Here is a 7,586-nt window from a genome sequence, read left to right as displayed (position 1 = left end):
GCGCGGACATAGATTTCACCTTTAGGCTTCCTCCTGACCCTGAAGGAGAGGATCCTTGGATCATAGGCCGCAGTCTAAAGTGCAACCCATCCTCCACTAGGGCCAGAGCTGCCCCCGTGTCCCAACAGTTGAATTCTCAGTGTTTCATGGCACCCCAATGCTGAATCCCCAAAGTCAGCTTGAAAGGATTCTCACAGTAAAGATAACACAGAAAATGGAGCCTGGGTGATAAATCAGAAATATAGAATCTCTAAGACAAGTATTTCCCCATCTTTCCTTTTTTTTTTAAATTATAAAGCAAGCAGAGAAAATCATCTACAACAACAGAATAATTACACTTTTTTTTGCACTTCCGTCCATTGTTCTCCATCCTCCTATCTGTATCTATCATTTCAACATAGGATACAGGGGATTCTGTTCTGCTTACTCTCCTTAACCTTGGTTGTACAAATTCTTGAGAAGTGGTACCCACAAAGCCTGGATGACTTTGTGACCACTCTGGAAGCAATACCACACAGCAAAGAGACGCTGTTTACGTTTCAAGTGCAGACCAGAAAATGTCACCAAGTCTCAGTCTGTTCTTTTGGGACCTTAGTTTCAGGGGATATGAGCACTGCAGAGGAAGGCTGTCTGTCCTGAGACTGCCTAGCCACAGAGTCCGCATGCCAGCAGAGTGCTGGACAGCCAGGCTCGTAGCTGACGGCTAGGGTCAAATCCTGACTGTGGGAGTGGGCCATCTCACACTGCCAGTTCCGTCAACTCAGTTGGTATTTGCAGCCCCAGCTGACATCTTGCCTCTACTGCATGAATGACCTCCATGGAGAGAGGCTCAGCTGAGCCCTTTTCAAATTTCTGAAGCTCAAAATTACCAGCAAAATAAAATGGTTGTTTTAAGCCAGGACACTTAGAGAAAAATTTTCACATGGTGATAATAACCAAAGTGAATTTTGGTATCTGCAGATGAGGGGTTGCTATAATAAAAAAAAAAAAATGAAAGCACATGGTGTCATCTTTGAGATCAGACTGCAGGCAAAGGCTGAGAGAACTGAAATCTGATAGCAGTCGGGGTGGTTATCAGTGAGAGCTTCTGGGAAAGCCAGAGAAACATTACAAGAATTGTAGGCAAAGGAGATCTTTGTTATACAGTGGGAGAAAGCTCCACAAAAGTGTCGCCTGCAGTATGGGAAGTAGAAAATGTACCAAATGAACTCTGTAGTCCCCTAAAAGGAGGTATCCAGGCAGCATGTGGAAGATGCCAACAGTAAAAGGAGAAAGGACGGGCCAGCAAGATGGCTGTGGGTGAAGATGCTTGCCTTCAAGTCGGATGGCCTAAATTCGATCCGTAGGATACACATGGTCAGAGTAGAGAACCAACTCCTTTGAGTTATCCTCTGACCTCCACATGCACAGCATACAATGTGTGCACACACACACAAAATAGAAAACTAATAAAGTTGAAAAAATAGAAAAGAGAGCTGCAAAAACACAAGCAAAGAGGAAAAAGGAAAAGTTCTTTTGTTTTCAATTAAAACTTGTAAGAAGTATAAAGGTATTACTAGAATATTTTTGCTTTAGTTATGTGTATATGCACATATATGTATATGTACACACACATATATGTAGCATGAACACATGCATGCAGGTGCCCCACAGAGACCAGAAGAGGGCATTAGTTCTCCTAGAGCTGGGTTAAGAAGAATAGGAAGTACTCTTAAGGACTGCGTTGTCTCTCTAGCCCCACCTAAGCAATTTTTGAAAAGGCCTTGCGTTCCCGTGCCAGTCTTCCCATTGGCCAGTGAAGTTTACCCTCTTCTTTAGTTTTGGCCAGGCTTAGTGACACACTTGTGACCAGAAGAACATAATGCTACATAGCTTCTAGATGAGATCAACAACAGCCATGATGGTCTTAGAGCAGCAGCCTTGGTAGCAACCAAATCTGGTGACCAGCAGAAGCTGCCATGTCAGAGAGGCTGAAGGTAGGAGCTCTGGCCATGTCCTAGCTAAGCTTGCAGTTGACAGCTGTCCAGCTGAAACATCTGTGAGCCACCGTGGACAGAGAGCCAGGTCAAGCCGCCCATTGACGACAGCCATGCTGGAGATATAGACACAGTCCTTAACACACTCCAAGCAGGAGCTTGAACTCCTTCTGAGTTCCTGCTCAAAAAAAAAAAAAAAAAAAAAAAAACTGTGAACAAAGCAAAATGATTGCTTCAAGCTGCTATGTTTTGAGGTAATTTTGTTATGCACCAAGCAACTGGGACACGTTGCTACACAGCCTTCTTAAATAGCCTTTAAGTCACTGCAGCTGCTTTGGAGAGAGGGGTTCCTCTCCAATATATGTGATAAAAGCAATCACCTCCTTCCTTTCCTTCAGTAAGGACAATAAGAACCAAGCGAAAAAGAATGAATATTTGTTTAACTTCTAATCCTCATGGCCAAATTATTCATAAGAAAGATAGTTTGCCGCCAAGAGCTTACAGGCATGGCAGTTGATTGCGACTTCACCAGCTTTGGGTATTGTAATTTTAAACCATATTTAAAAGCATCACAAATTCCAAAGCAGTTCTCATGTAACTGCTGTAAAGTTCTATTATTCCAGTCCTGGGAGAGAATCCGTTCAAGCTATAGCCAGAGCCTCTGTAGCTCAGTCTAACCCTGCCTCTGCCCCTCCCCCTCTCTTAAATCTGGTTAGTGCTTTTGTTTCTTTCAACACAACTTGTCTGTTGCATTCCCTGCCTGTCCCGGAGAGTCAGCCGAGGAGACACTGCTCCATGACTCCCACAAATCATTCTGACGTTTGTGTGGGGGTTTTGTCCATCCTGACACCAACTTACCGTTGACAGAGAATTTGCTCTGGGTCATCACAGACGATCTCATCCATTCTCTTAACCATTGTGCAAATTAATTTTTAAAAATGTATTCTCTCTTTCTCCCCTTCCCCCCTTCCTTCCCTCCTTCCCTCCATGTGTGCACAGGCCAGATGTTATCTCCAGGTGTCTTCCTCAATTGCTCTCCACTTTATTTTTGGAGGTGGAGTCTGTCACAGAGCCCAAAGTGCTCTAACTCTGCTAGCTAGACTGACTAGCCTTGGTGCTTTCCTGTCTCTGCCTCCCCAGCACTGGGATTACAGACCCACACCACCATGTCAGGTCAACATGCTTGCCCAGCAAGTACTTTATCAGCTGAGCCATCTCCCCAACCCTACAAAGTAGTTTTTTATCCTCTACGTTGAGATGGAGCTACTAAACCTCGGTGATAGTGGCATGCCTTGTGACAGATGGGACCAGGATCTGGCCCGTGGTTTTGACCCCTGGACTCTACTCCTCACCAGGATCATGAGTCCAAGTACTGAATTCTCACTTATTAAGACTCCCAAAGAGAAACTAGGAAGTGTCAGAAATCCCTATTAACTCCTTTCAAATACTGTCCGCATCTTCCAAACACTGACCCGACTTCCATTTATTAACTGCTTCAATTCAAAAATCAATGTCTAAGTTATGACTGCTTCCATATTTCTGTGGGACAATAGCCTTAAAATAGTCTTGGTGAATACTTGGTTAGATATTATTTGGAAGAAATAAAAGTGACCATGTCTGTATTCATGTAAGAATATCATTAGGGAAAATGTATTCATTACAGAACTTTTTATATTTCTTAGATAACATGAGAAGAGAAATATTTTGAATTTAAAGTTAAGTCCACTTTTCTCTGGTTCTTCATATTTCTTCTTCCTCAAAAGAAAAGTTGAAACCAAAAGAAAACCCCTTGAAGAGACTGGAGAGCAAGCTGTAGACACGACTTCACATCTCGAAAATGTGAGGTCCTGGGAAGCAGGAAGCGAGGATTCTGCCCCTTGCTATGTCTTTTGTACTTCAACAGCGCCAAGTACACATATTTGTGGAACAAATGCACAGACCATCTAGCTTCCTACCCAACATCCTCCTGATTTCTACGACCAGAGCATTTGTTCTGCAGCACCAGGCACAGCATCTTCTGTGGGACCAATTGTAGGGTCTTAAAATAGTCAAAGCCTGGCTCTTTTCCTCCTACTGGGTTGCTTCATCCAGTCTTAATATGAGGGGACATGTCTAGTCTTATTGCAACTTGATATGCCATGTTTGGTTGATAACCCTGGGAGGCATGCTCCTTTATGACAGGAAACAGAGGATCTGGGGGGAGATGGGAGATGGTCGGGGGAGGGACTGGAGGAGAGGAAGGAGGGGAAATTGCAGGTAGAATGTAATATATAAAATAATAATAATAATAACAATAAAGTATCAAGATAAAAAAATAGTAAAAACTTGGCTCCCAGGCTAGCCCCTGGGTACCTCAGACCTCATGCCACACCCATGGAACCAGTTTTTGCATTTTAATAGAATCTCCACACTGAAGTTTTCACGTAGTGCCTGGACTAGTGTGGACCCTGCACCAGCATCATCTGTATCTGTGGTGGTTTGAAAGATAGTGGCCCCCGTAGGGAGTGGCACTATTTGGAGGTGTGGCTTTGTTGGAGTAGGTGTGATCTTGTTGGAGGAAGTGTGTCACCGAGGGGGCAGACTTTGAGGTCTCCTATGCTCAAGCTTTGCTCAGTGTGGCACACAGCTGTGCTTCCTGTTGCCTGTGGATCTGGATGTAGAACTCTCAGCTCCTTCTGCAGTATCATGTCTGCCTGCATGTCGCCATGTTGCACCATGAAGATAATGGACTAAACCTCCAAAACTTGTAAGACTTCCACACCAACTAAATGTTTTCCTTTGAAAAAGTCATTGTGGTCATGGTGTCTCTTCACAGCAATAGAAACCCTAAGACAGATTCCTTTGTGAACCTGCTAGAATGTTGATTGCATCAACAATTGTTGGCTCAGGTGCAGAGACACGTGCTTGTAGCCTCCAGGTGTTCTGGTGCCTACTACCATTTGAAAACCACCTTCCCAAATTCAGTCTCAACCAACTTGACCCTGAACTCCCCTTAGATCTGAGCTTTCAGTTGTAGTGAACGAGCTGTTTTCTTATCTCCCATGACCAAACCATTGGCTTGAGCCTCTCCAGCATAGGGAAATCAGTTTCTCTTAAACCTTTATACTCAAAATTTGAGTAGCTCTGAAAAATTTTCCCTACTAATTGTATGCCATATGATATACCTAAGCACAATGAGTAGTTATCTCATTCTTCTGACACAACCCTGAAGAGCCCCCATGTAGCATGCTGGTGATGGACTCCAGAACATATGGACAGGTCATGTCAGTGTTATCAAAGGCTGTGAATAGAGCTATTCCTTACCAAAGGTAGCCAGTGGCAGGAGCAAAGAAATCCGAGAAGCAATCCATGCTCTCCTCCCCAAGCAGTTCATCTACAGAACTGCATTTTGCAGTAGGGTGTTGTTTTCTAACTGACCTCAAGGTACTGCACCTGCCATCTGTGGCCCTGACTCTTGCCCCTACAACTTACAATCGCTTAGATAGCTAAGCACACCACAGTGCTACTCTCCAAGATTCAAACAGCGCACACGGGTCTGGCATTTTCCATGGCTGTGCTTGCCCATCTTGACTACAGCTGCTGGATTACTCTCGTCTACTGATTCAGGCTGACAGTCATCGGGCTGCTCTCTCTTAAAATTCCTGGCCTTTCCTCCAGGTGTACTGATCGTCTTTCAATTGTCAGCTATTTGAACTCTTTACAGTTTTGTGAGTATGTCTTCTAGTTTTGAGAGCCTCATAGTTCTCCAAATTTGTTAAACCAAACCCCTAAATATTCTTGAGCAAAGGGATGCGCAGAATTCACAGGGGTGCTCTATAAATAGGATTTGTGTTTTCTAAATGGAAAACACGCATTTGCTATTACAGGTTACAACCTGAAAAAAAAAAGTGTTGAGTTTAGTTTTTAAAATAGTAAATGAGCAAATACTTACATATACATGCAAGCAATTATCCACCCATTGCCACCCTGCCACTTGCTGACATAAGTATTTGTAATTATCTTCACAATGATCTGTCCTTTGACTGGGATTACAAGGCAATAACCTATTTCCAGGTAACGTTTGGGAAACGTGTGTAAGTCTTTTCTGTAGTGGGATATGAAACTAAAATGTGTCTTCTTACAGGTTTGCTCTATGGATCCTGGACCTGTCTCTGGAGAGAACAAACTTTATCCTTTTCCCACATATAAATCTCGCAGAAGTTTGTAAACATCCGTATCCCTCTGCACCTCTGCTACCTCCCCTCTAAAGTTAACATTCTCCCATCGTTCATCACGTGACAGCGTCAATTTACCACCTTGACTGTCCTTTGACTTGCCCTTTTGAGTGATTGTCTACAGCATATAAAATGTGGGGTATCTAAAATGAAGATATAATGAAAGGTGTGTGTGTGTGTGTGCATGAATTCCACATATGTATGCAGGTACTCACATCGGCCAGAGGAGGTCATCATCAAATGCCCTAGGGCTGAAATTTCAGGCAGTTGTGAACTCTTTGATGTGGGTGCTAGGAACTAACTATGGTCCTCTGCAACAGCAAGAGTATTCTTAACCAGTGAGCCATCTCTCCAGCCCTGAGACATAATTTTGAATTATGTGAAAAGGTTGAAGCACAGAAACCATGACTGCCTCCTTATGGTTTGGAGGTAGGATACACATGTTGAAAGCTTGATCCCCAGTATGCAATGTTAAAAGGTGGTTGAAGCTTTAAGAGACAAAGCTTAGGGTGAAATCACTGGAGGGCTCAAGGTTGATCTCACGGGAGCCCTGAATTTGTCCTCACATTGCTTATTGTTATAAACAGTAAGCCCGGCCCTTGAGTCATTCTCTAGCTTCCTGTCTTGCCAAAGGCATTTTCCATCTCACATATGAACCTGCCCTTGTAGTGCAAGCTGTCACCGTGACATCATCTACCCTGAAACACTGGAGCAGAAGCCAGCACCACATCCCTGAACATCTAGAACACAGAATAAAATAAGGCTCTTCTTGTACAATACCCACCTGTAAGTATTTTGTTATAGCAGTTATAAGTAGTTATCTCATTCTTCTGACACAACCCTGAAGAGCCCCCATATAGCATGCTGGTGATGGACTCCAGAACATATGGACAGGTCATGTCAATGTTATCAAAGGTTGTGAACAGACCTATTCCTTACCAAAGGTGGCCAGTGGCAGGAGCAAAGAAATCTGAGAGGCAATCCATGCTCTCCTCCCCAAGCAGTTCATCTACAGAACGGCCTTTTGGACTAATACATGGCTTTCATTAAATGCAGTCACATACTTACCATAACAGAAGGAATGCTTCCATTAACGCTGCTTGGTAGGCCAGCTTGATCATTTATCAGCACATCCTGCTTCTGGTCACAGCAAACAAAAACCGCACATCGTTGTGATACACAGTATCAACAGAGAAGCCATTGTTACTCAACTCCCCTTTGAATGGTTCTTTGTACCACAGACTTCTGGGACTTTTCCCTTTCCCCTTGAGCCTCCTAACTTTCTAGAAAAGACAACCAGCAGCCACTCTCACTATGGCCACATTCCCAGGTCCTGCCACAATCCTTTCTCACGACAGTCCAGGACATCCTTCCTAACTATTGCTGGCTGCTCATT

The 7,586-nt window shown here is 43.7% G+C and overlaps 1 long non-coding RNA gene across 1 annotated transcript; it reads right to left on the bottom strand.

Annotated features, from left to right (window-relative positions):
- Positions 1-316: 316 nt before the first annotated feature.
- LOC128108421 (uncharacterized) lies at positions 317-7,417 on the bottom strand. Its single transcript, XR_008217467.1, has 2 exons — positions 7,259-7,417; positions 317-2,154 (listed from the first exon to the last, which is right to left on the bottom strand). It is a non-coding gene; the product is annotated as an uncharacterized LOC128108421 (long non-coding RNA).
- Positions 7,418-7,586: the final 169 nt, after the last annotated feature.

This window comes from Peromyscus californicus, unplaced genomic scaffold, assembly GCF_007827085.1.
Source record: "Peromyscus californicus insignis strain IS unplaced genomic scaffold, ASM782708v3 Scaffold_13__1_contigs__length_99412109, whole genome shotgun sequence".
NCBI classification, from domain to species: Eukaryota; Metazoa; Chordata; class Mammalia; order Rodentia; family Cricetidae; genus Peromyscus; species Peromyscus californicus.
This window is presented reverse-complemented; position numbering and strand designations above follow the sequence as displayed.